The 22960-nt window shown below is 55.1% G+C and overlaps 1 pseudogene; it reads right to left on the bottom strand.

The window, feature by feature from the left end:
* Positions 1 to 1501: 1501 nt before the first annotated feature.
* LOC133340006 (sodium-dependent serotonin transporter-like) lies at positions 1502 to 22645 on the bottom strand (annotated as a pseudogene).
* Between the last annotated feature and the right edge of the window lie 315 nt (positions 22646 to 22960).

Below are 22960 nucleotides of genomic sequence, written 5' to 3'. Positions count from 1 at the left end.
TCATCTTCAACACCATCCTCATCCTCAACACCATCCTCATCCTCAACACCATCCTCATCCTCAACACCATCCTCATCCTCAACATCATCCTCAACACCATCCTCATCCTCAACACCATCCTCATCCTCAACACCATCCTCATCCTCAACACCATCCTCATCCTCAACACCATCCTCATCCTCAACATCATCCTCAACACCATCCTCATCCTCACACCATCTTCATCCTCAACACCATCCTCATCCTCAACACCATCCTCATCTTCAACACCATCCTCATCCTCAACACCATCCTCATCCTCAACACCATCCTCATCCTCAACACCATCCTCATCCTCAACATCATCCTCAACACCATCCTCATCCTCAACACCATCCTCATCCTCAACACCATCCTCATCCTCAACACCATCTTCATCCTCAACACCATCCTCATCCTCAACATCATCCTCAACCTCAACACCATCCTCATCCTCAACATCATCCTCAACACCATCCTCCTCTTCAAGCTCTGCAGCTACCAAACCTCCACGATGTTTCCCATCTCTAAACAAGGCTGCCCGGGCCTTATCTCATTATTCTCTTCCTCCTGCATCACGTGCACCGTAACCTCCTCAACCTCTTCACCGGCAAACCTCCCTATGAAGCATTGTTTAGTGTTACTGCTGCTGCTGCGTTTGGCAGTGGCGCACAAGCACAAATGACAACTCAACAGCTCAACAACACGATAGCTTTACAATGACGAGTACTGTACACACTAGGCGACATTTGGGGCGATGGCCCTTCTTTCGTCGCACACGAGGAGAGAGGCCGGAGAGTCGGAGTACACCACGTGATTATTCTTTGGGTCTTCTGGTAAAGTCACGTAAATAGGTTCAAATTAATGAAAAATAAAATAAACAAAATCTCGGACGTTTCGATGACAACACAAGCGAGTCAAGATTTACACCCACGTGAGTTGGAGACCGCACGTCACGGCACGGGGTCTGAAAAGAATGCCAACTTTTTTTGTGTATGTGTCCTGACGTATAGCCTTGCATGTGCATGGTTAACCATTACGAGCTGTTGAGTAAAAGACAATCCCTTCCATAGTCAGAAAGTGTTACCAAATAACATATTTGTATTAAACGTATAAGGTGACGCTGACACGTTGCATCATTGGTAGAATTGTTTCTGAGGTGAATACATAATCCACGTAACGATTGTATTCCTGGGCCCAATTCTCCACCCTCCCCATGCTCCCCAGATTCCTGAACCTCTTCAATATTTTCCAAGCCCACTCATAATGAATCTCCAATCACATGTTCTCTTTGCACCTCTTCCACAACCCACTCATACATCTCATTCTCAACCCCTTCATCATCCTGCACCTCATAACCACTCAGCTCCCTAAATAAATTGTGGGAACAATTACCACGCATTAGTTGTTCCCTGATTGTATACATCGGTCCATAATCGACGTGTGTCATTGTTGTTGTTGTTGTGATGTGTGATGCTGCTATCGTTTTGTTAAGTTCCTCGTCGCCGGAATGCAATTTCATGGTGGGGGTGATCCAGAAGTTGGCAGTGCCCCACCACTCTCAACTCTTCTTTGCTGAAGCCGCAGTCTCCCACGGGGCCACGCAGGAGCATCTCAGGGGGCAAGGCCGAGAACTCTTGCTCCCTCTCTCTCTCCCTTTCAGGGCAAGCCCAGAGGCCCCCTGCTGTCTCGCTCAGGCGTGGGACGTGACTGCGAGGGGAGACGCGAGGCCAGGTTGAGACCTCCCTTTCGCCTCAGGCGTCACCACCGCGCGCAGCCTCTGTGGGCACACGGACACTCAGGGTCATGGCTGGAGTCTCACAGGGGCAAGGGCAGCATTTCACAACCAGCAGAGTCGGGGTCTACGAGGGGGCAAGGTGGGGTTATTTCAAGGGTAAGGCTAAGAGGTGTCAGGGCCAAGGCAACGGACAAGGTTGTGGTCATCTTCTTGGTTCTTTCGGTAAAGTCACGTAGAAGGCAAGTAATGAAATAATAAAAATAAAACATAATAAAATAATTCTCACGACGTTTCGGCCACAACGCAAGCAGCCGTCCTCAGGTGAAGACCAGTGTCTGAACGCTGTCTCCCCGACAGACACTGGTCTTCACCTGAGGATGGCTGCTTGCGTTGTGGCCGAAACGTCGTGAGAATTATTTTATTATGTTTTATTTTATTATTTTATTACTTCCCTTCTACGTGACTTTACCGAAAGAACCAAGAAGATGAATCCCTGCAGTCACGAAAGCTTTAAATCGAAATTCAAGGTTGTGGTCCTAGCCGCAAGGCTGGAGTCTGAGGGGCAAGGCTGTAATCTCGGGGCCCATGTCCCGTGTGTTCGTCGTGGCCTGGTTCCAGTCCTTTACTGCGTTTCCGTGTTTGTAAGTGGAAGGAATTACTCAACTCGTACCAATGAACACAATCATTCTGTTATTCCTCAAATCGCATCGCCTGTTAAGTGTGCTTGTTCTCAAAGTAGTACAGGCGTGGGTAAATATTTGTCTGAGTCTTGAGCGCGATAATTTTTTTCCAGGGAAGTGATTTCTTATTTATTTGTCCTAATCATTCTAAACGGGGGTTTTTTTTTCCTAATACGATAAAATGCCGCTTGTTTGAGAAAGTAAATCTGAAACGGTGGTGACTCTAAGGTCCATTAGACTGGAGACCCTGATATGGGGGGGTGGGGGGGCATTGATATCTACAACCGCAGTGTACGACTCCACGAACGGTGCTGAGACTAAGATCAGACCCTGCCAGTCAGTCACGAGTGGCCGACTGCTGTAGAATCTGGCAGGTGGAAGCCATGGCGGTGGAGGTATCGATGGTGGCCTTTTTTTTACTTAAACTTAAAAGCCCCAAAGCGTGAGTTGGTGGGGTACGCTTGTGACACCGCTGCCCATTCGTGTGGGCCGCACTGACCACCACCACCACCACGGCCACGGAATCGCCCAGTGCTGCGCCACTATCAGCTGCCACCACCAACACGGCGGGAGGTGTCTTCATGAGCGCGTTCGTGCGTTGCGCCCAAGGGGGCGATAAGAGCGGGGAATGGGTCGCGATAAGCGGCGGCTCTGTCAAATGGGGGAAGTTGTGGTGACCCGGGCAGGGCGGCTCCACTCGTTTTAATAATAATAATATTGTGGTCGTCTATTTACCCTGGACAGCCTCGACGGAAACCTCGTTCTTTTGTCTTCAGGAAGGTCACGGCATCGGAGTGCTTGGTCACCTCGTTATTGAGTGCTTTGCGTGTGGCAGGAAACCGTGGCACGCTGCTCATGAAAAAAAAACGAATTCCGATCCGCGAATAACATTCACCGTTGCACCCACAGATTGTGGAAACATGAACCGACTTGCTGTGCTGCCTTCTATTTGGCCGCATAGACATCCAGTGTGTTTTGGAGGTCTCACCAGATTGGCGATTTCTGCGTGATCCACCAACCCTGGCTACTCCACGTGGGTCCCCTAGGCTGCTGGACTACCACACTCAACAAATAACGAGGTCCCGGTCAACCCTGACCTTCACTCTTAACCATGACCCCGACTCTGCCTATGATGGCAACACAGACCCCCAATCCCAACCACAACCTCTTACAAGAATCTGACCTCGACTGCTCAGCTGAATCTGACCCTCGGCCGACCCCGTCCCCTCACCTGCCGCAGTGTGCCGGGCGCGCGGACCAGCGCGTAGATCATGTAGAGCGGCACGCACACGAAGGAGGAGGCCGACACCACGTAGCCCACGGAGATGCTCCACGGGGGGAACGCGTAGTCAAAGAGTCGCAGCTGCGGAGTCGTCAGCAGGAAGCTCAAGCAGATTAGCTGCGGAGAGAGCGATGGAGATCGGGGAGCGAGCGGGGAAGAGTCGGGGGAAAGGGGGCGAGAAGCAGAGTTTAAAAATGTTAATAAAAAAAATAAAAATTACGAAATGATGAACGAAGCAAAGTGCCGAATACCACGAGCATCTTATTGTTTCCACTGATCGTAAAAAAAGAGAAGGGAGAGATACGGAAGGGCAGAGAGGGGACAGCTCACGAGGAAGATCTCGCATCCTCGCAGAAGGAAATCTGCACGGACGAGGTCTATGGCTGATCATCATTCTCATATTTCAGAATCTATAACTGTATTGCCTTCTCGCACCACACGTCGACGTTTAGAATTGGTTACTGATTTTAAAAAAACGAAGTGATCTCAGAATCAACGACAAAAAATGATAAACCTCGTTAAATATAAATAACACTCAAAACCAAGACCCAACAGTCTTCAAGAAGGATATCTCGGCTCCAGGCGTATTTTGGAAGCTGTAGCAGGTGAGTTAAAACATGACATCGGGTGGTTTGAGAACCTCTTCCAGGTGTGTTGATAATAATCTTCATAAAAATATTGAATTCTACCACAAATGTGTTGAAATATTCTCCGAGTGAACAGGGCGGTGTTCTTTATTGTAAGACCCGCGGGCCACTTGCAACCTCCAATGGTTTCAAACGTGTGGCAGCCCTCACACTGATGGTGTCTCATCAACTCTGAAAATGAGTGCATAAGACCGGACTAGGATATTTTCATAAGCGCGTGTCGTAGAGGAAACATGTACCAGGTGAGTGCACCTGATGTGTGGAACTCACGGAGAGGAAGATGGGGGAGAACGCCGCCCAGCACACCTGCCAGAACAAGCCGGGCGTGAAGCCCAGCATGTCCTTAATGTCGGACGAGAACCGCCTGACACCTGCGGAGCGGACAGGTGGGTCAGGCGCGAGGCTGTATACACACCCCGGTCAATACGAAGACAAACATTCCCCGCGTAGCCTTCACGCACTGTTGGGGCAAGTGCTGTTGCCGAGCACCTATATGAAGGTCCTGCACGGCGCACGAGGGGGTGGTGTGATCGGCACACCGCGCTCGGCCGCCTTACACACACAAGGCAAAGATCCCCCGTATAGCCTGTACAGACTGTTGGGGCAAGTGCTGTTAGCAAGCACCTATGAAGGCCGGCACGGTACACGAGGGGGTGGGTGGCCAACACCACGCCCAGCCGCTTTTGTTTCCCCAGTGGCGATGTTTACACACCACACCAGTTACACAGTTACGGCTGAATCGACCTAGGGGAGGCCCATGACGGGTTCAGATAATCGTCACTGGTGTTTGCTTTGAGCGGAAGCGGGAATCGAACTCGCCGGGTTCGCAGCGTAGCGCGCTAACCGCTAGACAGCCGCTCCCCACACACACACAGACACACACACGTTCTCCACACACACACACAGACACACGAGACACACAGAGATACACACGACACACACGCTCCCCACACACACACACAGACACACTGAGACACACAGAGATACACACAGACACACACGCTCTCCACACACACAGACACACACACAGACACACACGTTCTCCACACACACACAGACACACCAGACACACACGCTCTTCACACACAGAGACCACACGCTCTCCACACACACACAGACACACACCCTCTCCACACACCACAGACACACACGCTCCACACACACACAGACACTCACAGACACACACACTCTCCACACACACACACACAGACACACAGAGACACACACCCTCTCCACACACACACAGACACACCAGACACACACGCTCTTCACACACACAGACACACACAGACACACACCCTCTCCACACACACACACACAGACACACACAGACACACCCCTCTCCACACACAGACACACACAGACACACACAGACACACACGCTCTTCACACACACAGACACACACAGACACACACCCTCTCCACACACAGACACACACACAGACACACACAGACACACACGCTCTTCACACACACAGACACACACAGACACACACCCTCTCCACACACACACACACACGACACACACAGACACACACAGACACACACGCTCTTCACACACAGACACACACGACACACACGCTCTCCACCACACACACACACAGACACACACCCTCTCCACACACACACACAGACACACACAGCCACACGCTCTTCACACACATAGACACCACGCTCTGCACACACACACAGACACACCCCTCTCCACACACCACACAGACACACACAGACACACAGAGACACACATGCTCTCCACCACACAGACACACACAGACACACACAAACCACACGCTCTCCACACACACACACACGACCACATAGACACACACAGACACACACAGACACACACGCTCCCCACACACGCACACACACACAGACACACACAGACACACACATGCGCGCGCAGGTGCACACAGGCGGCCCATCATCTAAGACGCCACTCTGGATATTGCAGCTGTGTGTGACGCGGCAGGTTGACTGAGTGCGGATATCAGGGTCACGCCGTCTGGGTCCGGATGAAAAGGGATGGGGTACGGGTAGGCACAGGGGCCAGGGAGAAGAAGTGGGGGAGGATGAGGATGGAGAAAGGGGGATCAGGAGGGGGTGGGTGGGGGGGGGGTTCCGTGCCGTAGAAACCAGGAGACTGCGATGGACTCGAACAAAACCACAGCGATGATGGCCACTCCGGTGCCAAACTCCTCCAGCAGTTTCACCACATAGGCGCCTCCCTGGCCACACAGCACAGCGCGCATAGCATGCCGTGTAACAAAGCACGCGTAGCATGGCCCATACAGCACACCGCGCAAAGCGAATCACGCACAGCACACGACGCAAAGCGAATCACGCACAGCACACGAGGCATAGCGTAGCACAGCGCACTACGCATAGCGCCCCCACGCACAGCACGCAGAGTACGCGTAGCACAGCACTCCCCCCCAACGCCCCGTATCGAACTCTACCACCTCGGTCACAGTTTGATTTTAAACTGGCGATTATTTCGATGACTTCGTTTGACATCAAGATGATACGCTCCTCCGATTAAATCTCAGTACGATAGTCACCCTGCACCTGCTTTCATGTTTACATAATTCCTTCTGGTAGTTGTACCATGATCAGTCTAAAATAATCTTGCCGAGCCGATTTGCGCTGCAGGGAGTGCAATCGTTAACTCGCGTCTCACATCCATTTGTGTCTGCGCAATGCTTTCAATGTACCACGCGATGCGGTTGTTGTTTTTTGTCGCTATTTCTATTGACTTCACTCTTTTTGGTGACCGAGGTCTCCATCTGAACGCTTACTCCACCTCAAGCCTCAAGACAGGCCACTCTACACACAGCACGCGCATCACGCGGAGCGGGCCACGTCTCGCCCCGCGTCAACGCGCAAAGTACATCATGTACCGCGCGCAGCACACAACAACCACGCATAGACCATCACGTCCCCATGCACAGCGCCACGCATAGACCATCACGTCTCGTGCACAGCGCCACGCATAGACCATCACGTCCCCATGCATAGCGCCACACATAGTACACCACGTGACGCGGGCAGCACCACCACTGTTAGTGCGTAGGCCACCTTCATTCATGCGCGGTTACTCAGCGAGATTCACCTTCGCGAGGGTGACTCGGTCTCACCTGCGTGAGTTCATGACCGACCTGTGGAATTGAGACTCTCACCTGCGTGAGCGTGACACACTCACTGAGCGAGCGTGAGACTCACCTGAACGAGTGAGACACTCACCTGCGTGAGCGTGACACACTCACCTGCGCGAGACACTCACCTGAGCGAGTGAGACACTCACCTGAGCGTGAGACTCACCTGAGCGAGCGTGAGACTTTCACCTGAGCGAGCGAGACACTCACCTGAGTGAGACACTCACCTGCGTGAGACACTCAACTGGTGAACGTGAGACACTCACCTGAGCAAGTGAGACACTCACCTGAGTGAGTGAGACTCTCACCTGAGTGAGACCCACCTGAGCGAGACACTCACCTGCGTGAACGTGAGACACTCACCTGAGCGAGAGTGAGACTCTCACCTGCGTGAGCGTAGACTCTCACCTGAGCGAGTGAGACACTCACCTGAGTGAGACACTCACCTGAGCGAGCGAGACACTCACCTGAGTGAGCGTGCTCAGCGAGCCCAGGAAACAGGTGAACACCACGAGGAGCAGGAGGAGCCCGCGGCGCCGCGAGAACACCGGGGGAACTCGTCGGTCACCGCCGTGACGATCGCCTCCAGCCCTCCGAACTACACGTCGTCGCCAACGTCACCGCCATCAGCCGTCATCTATCCACTGCTGGATGAAGGCCTCCACAAGCGGCCGCCGCCTCTCACGGCCCGCAACGCAACCGGTCCGCGTGCCACTTTGCACGCGAGCCGATCGCATCGTCGTCGACGTTCCACCTCCGAGACGGGCGGCATCCTCTGGCTACCCCTCTGAGCAGTGCCGACTAAGAAGCTAGTGCGCGGGCCTGTAGCACATGTTATAAAGGGGCCCTAAATAAAAAAAATATAACACGTAAATATTAAAAACAAATAAATGTTGAACTTGCATAGTAAAGTAGTTGTGTTTTTGCATTTGCTATACAGCCAGATCATACGACAAATCGCTAACCTTAAACACCCAGTCGTTCGTAAAAGTCGAAGGCGGTCCAGTACTATAGTAATAGAGCAAGTGCAGAATCACTGAACCGGAATTGATAGCTTGAAAGCATTTAGCGCGGGGCCCTTGAAAGTACGGGGCCCGTAGCTACACTACTACTACATGTGTAGTTACTACAACATGTGTAGCTACTACTACTACTACATGTGTAGTTACTACTACAACATGTGTTGCTACTACATGTGTAGCTACTTGTGCGCCCGTGTGGTGCCCTTCCGAGCAGCGAGTGCGATGGCGCTGACGGTCGCGGCGCTCCGCCCGCTCGCTCGTGCGACGCGCCGGCCTCCGCAGGCGGGCGCTACTCGCGGGCACCGCGTTGCTTCACAGTCCGTAGGGCTACACGGTGGACCTGTGTCTGCGTGCGTGTGCGCCATAGCAGGTGATGTGCATATGTGTCGAACCAGGGTCAGGTGAAGTCAGGTGAGGTGATCTGAGTTGAGTTGGAGGTCAGGTGAGGTGAGGTTGAAACACCAAAGTGAAACCTTTTACGAGGAATCGTGGTCTGCATTAAGCACAATGCTTGTGGTCAGAATGCACACAAAAACAAACTGTGATCATAGACCAGAGGACGCCAAAAGGCCAAAAGGCGTCCTCTGGTCTAACACCGTTTGAGACTAGGCTCAAAAGAAAGCTGTCTCTGGTGTGGACCAGTCAGTTTCAAGGACAATGCATATATTATCAGAGTACGTTTTTGTTGCATTCTGACCACAGCATTGTGGTGAATGCAGCAACATGATTCCTTGTAAAAGGTTTCACTTTGGTATTTTAACATCCTAACACAACTGTTTGTTGCCAGAAAAAAGGGGAAAAAAAACCTGTGATCATATTTGGTACTGGCAAAGGAGAGTCCCATGATGAGGTGAGGTTAGTTGAGGTGAGTCAGGTGAGTTGCGTTGAAGTGCGGGCAAGGTGGAGGTGAGTCGGGTGAGGTGTTTGAAGTGAGTGAGCTGAAGCGAGGTGAGTTCAGATGGAGGTCAGGTGAGGTGAGGTTAGTTTGAGGTGTTTGAGGTGAGTGAGGTGAGGTGATGGGGGGGAACCCGCGTCGCACCGTGCTGTCCAGCCCCAGGGTGACCATCATGATGAAGAAGATGACAGCGAAGAATGGCGCGCCGGGCATCGTGGCGATCGCCTCGGGGTAGGTGATGAAGAGAAGGCTCGGGCCTGCGGGGGAGGGAGTGGGGGCGTCCATTACTCGACTGGGGGGTGGGGGGGGGGTGGTACCCACAGGTGAGCCCCCCCCCCTCACTGTGCCCCCACGAGGGGAGGGGGAAGCGCCGAGAATGAAACCACCCACAAACCATCCCCTCTCATCCCCTCTCATCCCTCTCATCCCCTCTCATTCCCCTCTCATCCCCTCTCATCCCTCCTCCTGTCGCATCGCCTCAGCTGGCGGTGGTGGAGGTAGTGGTGAATCGTGGTGGAGGGTTAGGTGTGGTGGAGGTTAAGTGGTGGTGGTGGTAGTGGAGGTGGTGGAGGTGGTGAAGGGTTATGTTTAGTGGTGTGGTGGTGGAAGTGGTGGTGGTGAGGTGATGGTGGAGGTGGTGGTGGTGGAGGTGGTAGAGTTGATGGTGGTGGAGGGATGTGGAGGTGGTGGTGGTGGAGGTGATGGTGGTGGAGGTGGTGGTGGAAGTGGTGGTGGTAGAGGTGATGGTGGAGGTGGTGGTGTGAGGTGATGGTGGTGATGGTGGTGGTGATGGTGGTGGAGGTGGGTGGAGTGATGGTGATGGTGGGTGGTTGGAGGTGGTGGTGGTGATGGGGGGTGGAGGTGTGGTGGAGTGGTGGTGGAGGTGATGGTGGTAGAGGTGTGGTGATGGTGGTGGTGGTGGTGATGTGGTGAGGGGGGTGGTGGGGGTTGGGGGGAGGTGGTGGTGGAAGTGTTGTAGAGGTGGAGGTGTGGTGGAGGTGGTGGAAGGTGATGGTGGTGGAGGTGGTGGTGATGGTGGTTGGAGGTGGTGGTAGTGGTGGAGGTGGGTGGAGGTGGTGGTGGAGGAGGTGATGGTGGGTGGTGGTGGTGATGGTGGGTGAGGGTGGTGGTGGTGGAGGTGGTGGTGGAAGTGGTTGTAGAGGTGGAGGTGATGGTGGAGGTGGTGGAGGTGATGGTGGTGGAGGTGGTGGTGATGGTGGTGGAGGTGGTGGTAGTGGTGGAGGTGGTGGAGGTGGTGTGGTGGAGGAGGTGGATGGTGGTGGAGGTGGTGGTTGAGGAGGTGATGGTTGTGGAGGTGGTGGTGGTGATGGTGGTGGTGATGGTGGTGGAGGTGGTGGTGGAGGTGGTGGTTGTGGAGGTGGTAGTGGAGGTGGTATTGGAGGAGGTGGTGGTGGTGGTGGTGGTGGAGGTGATGATGGTGGTGGTAGTGGAGGAGGGGTGGGTGGTGATGGTGGTGGAGGTGGTGGTGGTGGTGGAGGTGGTGGTGGAGGTGGTGGTGGAGGTGATGGTGGAGGTGGTGGTGGTGGTGGAGGTGATGGTGGCGGAGGGGGTGGAAGTGGTCGTGGTGGTGATGGTGGTGGAGGTGGTGGTGGAGGTGATGGTGGTCGTGGTGGTGGTGGAGGTGGTGTGGAGGTGATGGTGGTGGAGGTGGTGGAAGTGGTGGTGTGGTGTGGTGGAGATGATGGTGGTGGAGGTGGTGGTTGAAGTGGTGGTGGAGGTGGTGGTGGAGGTGGTGGTGGAGGTGATGGTGGCAGAGGGGGTGGGAAGTGGTCGTGGTGGTGATGGTGGTGGAGGTGGTGGTGAAGGTGATGGTGGTGGTGATGTGGAGGTGGTGGAGGTGATGGTGGTGGAGGTGGTGGAAGTGGGTGGTGGTGGTGGAGGTGATGGTGGTGGAGGTGGTGGTGGTGTAGTAGTGTGGAGCTCTCGCCAATGTTCTTCGCCACGTCCCTCCACCTTCTCGCCGCGCCTCTCCGCCATGTATCCCAGCACAGTGAAGATGACGAAGCCCGAGATGAACTCGTGCGCAGTTGATGGAGCTGGTCACAATCGCGTCCTACGCAGCACAGGGACACGGGGTGGGGGGGGGGGGGGCAGTCGCGCGATTGTGGTTGTCGCGGTTCGTGTCTGCGTTCGGCGCAGGTGTGTTGCGACTCGCACCTGTACAGGTTGTTGTGGAAGGGGGTTGTAGCTCGCCAGCGCCAACAAAACCCCGAAGCCGGGGCCCAGCGAGAAGAACACCTGGCGCGCTGCTGCGACCCACACCTGAGACAACGGGGAGCCGACGACGACTCGAGCTCATCATTCATTGTGCGCGGCCAGAGAGAGACACCCAAAGAGACCCCCGGCACGAGTCTCGGTTGGCACCAGAGCCTGGGTGGTCACCCAAGTGACACCGGCGAAGGCGGAGATGGTTGTTTTGATGGTCGTGTGGTGACGGAGATGAGTGTTGAGCGCTCCATTCACCGGAGGATAATTATATTTTCTAGACAGGTGTTCAGATTAAGTTGGGACCGGCGCTTCCCTCTGGTGGGAGGTGACGGAGGGGGGGGGGCTCTATCCCCCCTTCCCCCCTCCCCTACCTCTGGGGCATGAATTAGCGGGGGGCAATTAACTCTGCGCGCGCGAGCCTCATCACGCCGCGATGCATCATGGGAATCACACGAGTTCACACGTGCGGTGACAAAGCCACGACTTACATAGTCACCGTCGTTACTCACCCCCACTCACCATCACCTCACCAGCTCATCCTCACCAGCTCACCCTCACCTCACTAGCTCACCTTCACCTCACCAGCTCACCCCCACTCACCATCACCTCACCATCTCACCCCCACTCACCATCACCTCACCAGCTCACCCCCACTCACCATCACCTCACCATCTCACCCCCACTCACCATCACCTCACCATTACCTCACCAGCTCACCCCCACTCACCATCACCTCACCAGCTAACCCCCACTCACCATCACCTCACCAGTTCACCCCCACTCACCATCACCTCACCAGCTCACCCCACTCACCATCACCTCACCATCTCACCCCCACTCACCATCACCTCACCATCACCTCACCAGCTCACCCCCACTCACCATCACCTCACCAGCTCACCCCCACTCACCATCACCTCACCAGCTCACCCCCACTCACCATCACCACCAGCTCACCCCCACTCACCATCACCTCACCAGCTCACCCCCACTCACCATCACCTCACCAGCTCACCCCCACTCACCATCACCTCACCAGCTCACCCTCATGCACCATCACCTCACCAGCTCACCCTCATGCACCATCACCTCACCAGCTCACCCTCATGCACCATCACCTCACCAGCTCACCCCCACTCACCATCACCTCACCAGCTCACCCTCATGCACCATCACCTCACCAGCTCACCCCCACTCACCATCACCTCACCAGCTCACCCTCATGCACCATCACCTCACCAGCTCACCCCCACTCACTATCACCTCACCAGCTCACCCCCACTCACCATCACCTCACCAGCTCACCCCCACTCACCATCACCTCACCAGCTCACCCCACGCACCCTCAACCTCACCAGCTCACACCCACTCACCATCACCTCACCAGTCACCCCCACGCACCCTCACCTCACCAGCTCATCCTCACCTCACCAGCTCACACCCACTCACCAATCACCTCACAAACTCACCCCCACTTACTATCACCTCACCAGCATCACACCACACTCATCCTCCCTCACCAGCTCACACCCACTCACCATCGCCCTCACCAGCTCACCCCACCTCACCATCACCGCACCAGCTCACCTCCACTCACCATCGCCTCACCAGCTCACCCCCACGGCACCAGCTCACTCTCACACACCATCGCCTCGCCAGCTCACCCTCACACACCATCGCCCTCACCAGCCATCATCACCCACCCATCCTCACCCACCCATCAGCACCACCCATCATCACCCACCCATCATCACCCATCATCACCCACCCATCCTCACCCACCCATCATCACCCACCCATCATCACCCACCCATCCTCACCCACCCATCCTCACCCCCCATCATCACCCACCCATCATCACCCACCCATCCTCACCCACCCATCATCACTCACTCTCATCATCACCCATCATCACCCACCCATCATCACCCACCCATCATCACCCACCCATCCTCACCCACCCATCCTCACCCACCCACCCACCCACCACCCATCATCACCCACTCATCATCACCCACCCATCATCACCCACCCATCATCACCCACCCATCATCACCCACCCATCCTCACCCACCCATCCTCACCCACCCATCCTCACCCACCCATCATCACCCACCCATCATCACCCACCCATCATCACCCACCCATCCTCACCCACCCATCCTCACCCCCCATCATCACCCCCCATCATCACCCACCCATCATCACCCACCCATCCTCACCCACCCATCCTCACCCACCCATCCTCACCCACCCATCATCACCCACCCATCATCACCCACCCATCATCACCCCCCATCCTCACCCACCCATCCTCACCCACCCATCCTCACCCACCCATCATCACCCACCCATCATCACCCACCCATCCTCACCCACCCATCATCACCCACCCATCATCACCCACCCATCCTCACCCACCCATCCTCACCCACCCATCACCACCCACCCCTCCTCACCCACCCATCATCACCCACCCATCCTCACCCACCCATCATCACTCACTCATCATCATCACCCATCATCACCCACCCATCATCACCCACCCATCATCACCCACCCATCCTCACCCACCCATCATCACCCACCCATCATCACCCACCCATCCTCACCCCCCATCATCACCCACTCATTATCACCCACCCATCATCTACACAACCCGGGTCCCAACATTAGACCCCGATAGGGGACCCCCGTCAGCCGCCCCCTCGCGGCCCCCACTCCACGCACCTCGCTGTCGAGGAGGCGGTCCCAGTTGGGGGTGAGGTAGAAGCGCACCCCGCGCCACGCGCCGGGCAGGGTGGCCCCGCGCACCAGCACGCCCAGCACCAGGTAGGGGAACGTGGCGGTGAACCACACCACCTGAAGCCCACACGCAGCGCTCAGCCACGCTCCACCACGCTCCACCACCGCGCGCTCCACCACGCCCGCTCTCCCACGCCCGCCGCTCCACCACGCCGCGCTCCACCACGCCACGCTCCACCACGCCACGCTCCACCACGCCACGCTCCACCACGCCACGCTCCACCACGCCGTACTCCACCACGCTCCACCACGCCACGCTCCACCACGCCGTACTCCACCACGCTCCACCACGCCACGCTCCACCACGCCGCGCTCCACCACGCCGCGCTCAGCCACTCCATTCCCCCCAGAATTGACAAACAGCTATGTCCCCACTGTCTACGCTCACTCCCGATCTGCACAACAACCCCCATCTCCACCACTTACCAACAGATGGAGATTGGGGCGAGAGGGGAGGGGGTCCCCTTACGTCTCAAGACCCCCCCCAAGCGCCCCCGTAGCCCCCCCCCCCCCAGGGACTCGCCTTGCCGGACGTGCGCACCCCCCTCCACAGGGAGAAGTAGACGGCGAGGAAGACGAGCGCGACGCACGCCACGAGCGGCCAACGCAGCCAGCCCACGTCCTCCAGCCCCCACGCGTTGTGCAGGCCCAGCACGTGCCGCCTGCAAGGTGGTGTGGTGGTGGTGGGGGTGGTGGTGGTGGTGGTGGGTGGTGGTGGTGGCCGTGGTGGGGGTGGTGGTGGCGGTGGTGGTGGTGGGGGTGGTGGTGGCCGTGGTGATGGTGGTGGGGGTGGTGGTGGTGGTGGCCGTGGTGGTGGTGGTGGTGGTAGTGGTGGTGGTGGTGATGTGGGTGGTGGTGGTGGTGATGTGGGTGTGGTGGTGGGGGGGGGTCGTGGTGGTGGTGGTGGGGGTGATGGTGGTGGTGGTGATGTGGGTGGTGGTGGTGGCCGTGGTGGTGGTGGTGCGGTGGTGGGCCGTGGTGGTGGGGGTGGTGGTGGTGGAGGTGGTGGTGGCCGTGGTGGGGGTGGTCGTGATGGTGGTGGTGGCCGTGGTAATGGTGGTAGAGTGTGGCGCGTGGAAGAGGGAGCGGTGGCACGGTGATTAGCGCCCTCCGCTACGAACCCGGTCACCCGAGTTCAATTTCCGCTCACGGCCAACACCGGCGACAGTGAATATGCGAATAGGTCGCTGGTGCGATGTTTAAATATTACACGGGTCTACACAGTTTTTGTCTATCACATCAGGTTTTTGAGATATCAAATATTGCATTTTCAAAAAAAACTGCAGAAAAAAATTAAATAAATGTGGATATCTACATAAAATTATATTATAAACACACTATCCTAAAAATACAGCACCATATACTAAAGCAGTCACTGACTCGCAACAACTTGCAATCATAAGTGACAGAGTTAATTTTGGATAAACTCAATGAAAATGGGGTATGCCGATAGCATAAAAACGAGATGTGATAGAGCAAATCTGAGACCAGATTTGAAATCGGTACCCTGAAATTAGTCTAAAACAGCTGCAAAAGTCCAGGCCAGAAAATATGTTTTTGTTGTTGTTGACCAGTGTTATCAGTCGGGATATACGATGGACTTCTTTCGCACCGTACGTAGCCAAGCGTGCTAATCGGAGGCGTAGTGTTGGTCACCCAACCCTCGTGCGCGGCACCGGCCTTCGTAGGTGCTGCTCAACAGTCTGATAGGGCTACACGGGGGATCGTTGTCTTGGAAGGGATGTGATGATGTTGGTGATGGTAGTCGTAGCGATGATGCGTTCCACGCATGGTCCGCTGCTGTGCATTGAAAAATGTTGATACTCCTAACTGATACTCCTGCTGTTATGGAGGGACTCATGCTGCCAGCTATGGCTGCAAAGTTTGGTCGTACATGTTATGTGTATATCGTTTATTGTTACATTTGAATCACAGTTCCTATGATCACTGTTACATTGTTTTTATCGCTTTATTTCGGTGAGTTCGTAAACGTTTTGGTTTACCCATATTTGTTTGTTGTAGTACAGAGTTAGACTGTTAACTGTAATCAAAATTGTCTTATGCTTGTTATTGTTTGACTTGCATCCCACTGGGATGTTTGTACACAGCGTTGAAACGCAGTGTTTTTTTCTGGAAGACTTTGATGTTTTTCCCTGGATTTTTCTGTTGCGTGAAGTCACTTTAAGATGTTTCTTGTTCATGTTTTTGCTTGTTGCGCTTGCACCCGAGTCAAGAGCCACATGTCCCACGCGTTCTGTGGCCCCCCGCACGTCCCGCCCGCCCATGTCCCACACGTGACTCCGGTATCACCCTGTCTGCCCCCCCCGCCCCCCCCCCCACCCCCGCCCCCCCCCACACCCCCACCGACGCAGCTCACGTGTAGAACTCCTCGGCGGGCGATCGCGAGTGCGCCCCCCACGTGGAGTTGTCGCGCAGGAAGTAGTCGGAGCAGTGGGGAGTGTTCCAGGCGTTGTCGCAGTGCGCCCAGGGCAGCTCCGCGGTGAGGCTCGAGTAGAGGTAGAACAGCGCCCAGGCGATCACCGTGTTGTAGTAGAAGGCGACGTAGAGCGACATCACGCAGATCGCGTAGCCCACGCCTGGCGCCGGGGGGTTGCGGGTCGGATCCCGGGTGTTAGGGGGGCGGGGGGGGTACAGCAGAGAGCGACACGTGCACACGGGCACCTCGAGATACGAGCACATGGGTATAGAGGCACACCTGTTGACAAACACACCTGTATATATACAGCTGCGCACAGACACACCTGTATACAGATACAGGGGCCGTCCAAAAATGACGTCACGCGATTTTTGACGATTTTTGACCCCCTCCCCCTTCGTCACACGGCGTCACAAAAAGTCAGACCCCCCCCCCCAAATATGACGTCACAAAGCTTCCCCCCCCAAAATAAAACATGCTTCAAATCTCTTTAAACTATTGTCATTGTAGTGCGTATTTAATATGGCGCTGCACTCTGATGTTGTAAGAGAAAACATTTATTAAAACGTCTATTTAATTAAGTAGAACGTGTTGTCTGTATTTATTAAAAGTTGCGCATTTTGATGTGACGTCACATTTCTCAACCCCCACCCCCCCGTCACACATCGTCACAATGTCTGACCCCCCCCATATGCATGACGTCATTTATGGACGACCCCACACCTGAAAATGGGCATATGTGTACTGTACCTATATACCGGCCCGCGTGTATACCAGCACCCCCATATGTGTGCACACCTATATGACGGGCGTACCTGTATACGACCACGCCTGTGCACTACGCTGCCGCTGTGTGCCCGAATGTCCTGACACCCCGCTCCCCGCCCGTGTCCCCGTACCTTTGAAGAGGGGGCAGATCTTGCTCCACAGCGAGATGGCTCCCGTTCGGTGGAACTGCCCCAGCGCCAGCTCCATGTAGAAGAGAGGGACCCCCCCAAACACAACCATCACCATGTAGGGAAGAGGAAGGCTCCTGGGGGAGGGGGGGTGGCGCGGGGAGGGGGGCACATCCATCCGGGACCCCCGTGGTAGCCGGGTTAGCCGAGGGGGAGATTGGAGACCGGGCAGCTGCGTCTGGCCGGAGAGGCAATGCGACACGTGTGTACGCTGTGTGTACGCAGAGCACTCCCGCAGCATCTGGGGGGCTGAAGTGAGCTGAACCCTGACCCCCCCCCCTTCCCCTACTGAAGCTTCAGCCCCCCCACCCCCCCAAGTTCTAAATTCGCAGAGTCAAAAGCACGCGATCCCTGGCGCGGTGTTTCACATGAGCGGCAGCATCGCGGGACCCGCTGTCGCCGTTCACGTTTGCTCCGAGTTGGTTTAACGCGGAGCAGGCCCCCACCCCTACACCGCCTCTCCTGAGTTCGCGTATGAGCCCCCCGCCACCGCCCCCCCCCCCAGCTTGTAAACCAGGTAACGATGCAGTCCCGCGGCGCAGATGAGAAAGTCTCACTCACACTCTCACACACACTCACACACACAACAACAACCGTGGTGACGTCACACACACACTCACTCACACACTCACCACACACTCACTCACACTCACTCTCACACACTCACTCACACTCACACACTCACTCACTCACACACTCACTCACACACACTCACACACTCACACACACACTCACACACTCACACACTCACTCACACTCACACACTCACTCACACTCACACACTCACACACTCACACACACACTCACACACCACACTCATCACACACTCACTCACTCACACACTCACTCACACTCACACACTCACACACTCACACACACTCACACTCATTCACACACTCACTCACTCACTCACACACTCACTCACTCACACACTCACTCACATACTCACACACACTAACACACTCACTCACACTCTCACACTCATTCACTCTCACGCACTCACACTCTTACACTCACTCACACTCACACACTCTCACACTCCCACTCACACTCTCACACTCTCCCCCACTCACACTCATTCACTCTCACGCACTCACACTCTCACACTTTCACACTCATTCACATACTCACTCACACACTCACACACACTCACACACACTCACACATACTCACTCACACACACTCACACACTCACTCACTCACACTCACACACACACACTCACACACACACATACTCACACACACTAACACACTCATTCACACACTCACTCACTCACACACTCACTCACTCACACACTCACTCACATACTCACACACACTAACACACTCACTCACACTCTCACACTCACTCACTCTCACGCACTCACACTCTTACACTCACTCACACTCACACACTCTCACACTCCCACTCACTCACTCTCCCCCACTCACACTCATTCACTCTCACGCACTCACACTCTCACACTTTCACACTCATTCACACACTCACACACACACTCACATACACTCACACACACTCACACACACTCACTCACACTAACACACACACACTCACACACTAACACACACACTCACACACTCGTGTCGTGTGATGCGTGCACTCACCACACACTCTTTGTCGGTGGCGATCGGCGGTTCAACCTCGCGTGGGCCACCGTTAGGTACACTCGGCCCTAAACGAGTAGCCCGACACGCCTCGTGGACATTACGGGGTTGGGGAAGACAAAGGCGGACGCGCGCGCCGCACGCCAAACGCGGTCACGTGCTCCCGGAGTCGACGACTCGTGGCGATTCCCAAGTGCCAGTGCCCCCCTCGCCCTTGTGCCCCCCCCCCTACTCGTCAGTCGTCCCGCGTCATGTTCATTAGCCCGGACACTCAATGATCCCCAGAAAGGTTAAGAACACGACGGTCTGCTGTCAGGGCGACCTGTGTGTGTGTTTGTGTTAGTGTGTGTGTGTTTGTGTGTGTGTTGTTGTGTGTGTGTGTGTTTGTGTGTGTGTGTGTTTGTGTGTGTGTGTTTGTGTGTGTGTGTGTTTGTGTGTGTGTGTTTGTGTGTGTTTGTGTGTGTGTTTTGTGTGTGTGTGTGTGTTTTGTGTGTGTGTGTGTGTTTGTGTGTGTGTTTGTGTGTGTGTTTTGTGTGTGTGTTTGTGTGTGTTTGTGTTTGTGTGTGTGTGTTTGTGTGTTTGTGTGTGTGTGTTTGTGTGTGTGTGTTTGTGTGTGTGTGTTTGTGTGTGTGTGTTTGTGTGTGTGTGTTTGTGTGTGTGTGTGTTTGTGTGTGTGTGTTTGTGTGTGTGTTTGTGTGTGTGTGTGTTTTGTGTTTGTGTTTGTTTGTGTGTGTTTTTGTGTGTGTTGTGTGTGTTTTGTGTGTGTGTTTGTGTGTGTGTGTGTGTTTGTGTGTGTGTTTGTGTGTGTTTGTTTGTGTGTTTTGTTTGTGTGTTTGTGTTTGTTTGTGTGTGTGTTTGTGTGTGTGTTTTGTGTGTGTGTGTTTGTGTGTGTGTTTGTGTGTGTGTTTTGTGTTTGTGTGTGTGTGTTTGGGTGTGTTTTTGTGTGTGTTTGTGTGTGCGTGTTTGTGTGTGTGTGTGTTTTTTGTGTGTTTGTGTTTGTGTGTTTGTGTGTGTGTTTGTGTGTGTTTGTGTGTTTGTGTGTGTGTTTGTGTGTGTGTTTTGTGTGTTTTGTGTTTGTTTTGTGTGTGTGTGTGTGTTTTTGTGTGTGTTGTTTGTGTGTTTGGTGTGTGTGTGTTTGTGTGTGTGTGTTGTGTGTGTTTGTGTGTGTGTTTGTGTGTGTTGTGTGTGTGTTTGTGTGTGTTTGTGTGTGTGTGTGTGTTTGGTGTGTGTTTGTGTGTGTGTGGTGTTTGTGTTGTGTGTTTGTGTGTGTGTTAAACTTATTTCGCACCGCTCGCAGCCAACCGTGCTGGGTTACATCGAGACATTTAAAGCGTACAGAGTTTTTTAACATTTTATTTAACAAAGTTTAGATAAATGTAGCAACAATTTAACATAACAATGTTGAATGACGCTCAAGTAAAGACGGCAGCGTGCGCACACACTGCACATACACATCGTACACAGCGTACACACAGCGTACACACAGCGCACACACAGGCACACACAGCGTACACACAGCGTACACACAGCACACACAGCACACACACAGCACACACACAGCGTACACACAGCATACACACAGCACACACACATCGTACACACACAGCACACACACAGCGTACACACAGCATACACACAGCATACACACAGCATACACACAGCACACGGGTACCCGTTTGCGACCCTGGTACGGGTAGACTGTGAGTCACTGGTGAGTAACTGTTTGTCATTCATTTCCCAACGTCTTGTCTCTTCTCACAATTCAAGTTCCGAGAATCAACCCACCCGCGCCTGCAACATGGCTTCATCCCAGAGGTCGCAATCGCAATCAGGTACCCGCCGTACCCGTACCCTACCCGGCCGGGTACGGCTAGGGTACGGGTACGGCCGGGTACGGGTACCCGTTTGCGACCCTGGTGCGGCCGGGTACGGGTAAGGAATCAAAACCCGTTTGCGACCTCTGGTTCGTAGCGTAGCACGCTAACCACTGCACGCGCCACCGCTCCCCATAACACGAAGATCCCCCGTGTAGCCTGTAGCAGACTGTTGGGGCAAGTGCTTTTAGCGAGCAAGGCCGGAACGGCACACGAAGGGGTGGGTGGCCAGCACCACGCCTGGCCGCCTTTGTCTCCCTAGTGGCGATATTTACATCGTACTAGGCAATAATTTGAGACTGAGTCGACCTACGGGAGGCCCAGGACCGGTTCAGATAGTCGTCACTGGTGTTGGCCGTGAGCGGGAATCGAACTCGGTGCGTCAGGTTCGTAGCCCAGCGCGCTAACCGCTACACCACCGCTCCCCATAACACACACAGACACATACAGATACACACACACACAGATGCACACACAGACATACACATACACAGACACACACAGACACGCATTCACACACATACAGACACACACACAGATGCACATACACAGACACACATGCACACACACACACACACACAGACACACACAGATGCACATACACAGACACACACATGCACACACATACAGACACACACACAGATGCACATTTACAGACACACGCATACACACATATACACCAGACACACACAGATGCACATACAAAGACACACGCATACACACACAGACATACACGCACACACAGACGCACACGCACGCACACACATACACACAGACACACACGCACACACAGACGCACACGCACGCACACACACACGCACACACACAGACACACGACACACGCACGCACGCACGCAGACACACACAGTCACGCACGCACGCACACAGACACGTGTTCCGGAGCGCACCTCCACCGTTCTGGTAGCACACGTAAGGGAACCGCCACACGTTGCCCAGGTCCACGGCGAAGCCGACGACGGACAGCAGGAAGTCCCCTTCCTCCCCCACGTGTCTCGCGGAGCTTCCCCAGCGCTGCCCGGCGGCGCCGCGGGGTCGCGACTCAGCGCGGCACCTCGAGACTCGAGAAGAAGAGCGTCGGATACGGCGGGCGGTGCTGCTGCTGCTGATGATGGCGATGGCGGTGGCGGTGCTTGCGTGTCTCTGAGCAGTATGAGCTCGGCGTTCCCCGAAGAGGAGCCCCGTGCGGGGGGGTTCTGTCCCGTGAGTAGCGAGGGGCGAAGCCATTGGCCCTGCTGGTGGCGGCGTGAGAGGGGATCATGGCTCCTGCGGCGCGGCGCGCACCTGAGCCCGGCTGGGAGCCGCGGCACGGGGGACACCTCGGAGTGGGGGGGGGGGGGAGCGAGGGGGTAAGGGGAGGGAGGGGGCGGGGTGGTGAAGGGGGAGTGAGATTGAGAGAGAGGCGGGAGAGGGGGGGGGGTAAAGAGAGCGGGGGTGATGCTGGGAGGTGGGGGAGATGGGTATGGGAGGGACGAAAAGAGGGGGGGGGGGAAGTTTGGTGATGGGAGGGGGTGGAGGGGAGGATGAGATGGGGAGGGTCGGGGGGGGCGAGGAGATGGGAGGGAAGAGTGAGAGTTGGGGGAGCTGGAAGATGTGGTG

This window comes from Lethenteron reissneri, unplaced genomic scaffold (assembly GCF_015708825.2).
Source record: "Lethenteron reissneri isolate LAM-NWPU_2019-01 unplaced genomic scaffold, ASM1570882v1 scaffold_632, whole genome shotgun sequence".
Taxonomy (NCBI): Eukaryota; Metazoa; Chordata; class Hyperoartia; order Petromyzontiformes; family Petromyzontidae; genus Lethenteron; species Lethenteron reissneri.
Note: the sequence above shows the minus strand (reverse complement) of the source record. Positions and strands in the feature narration are given on the sequence as shown.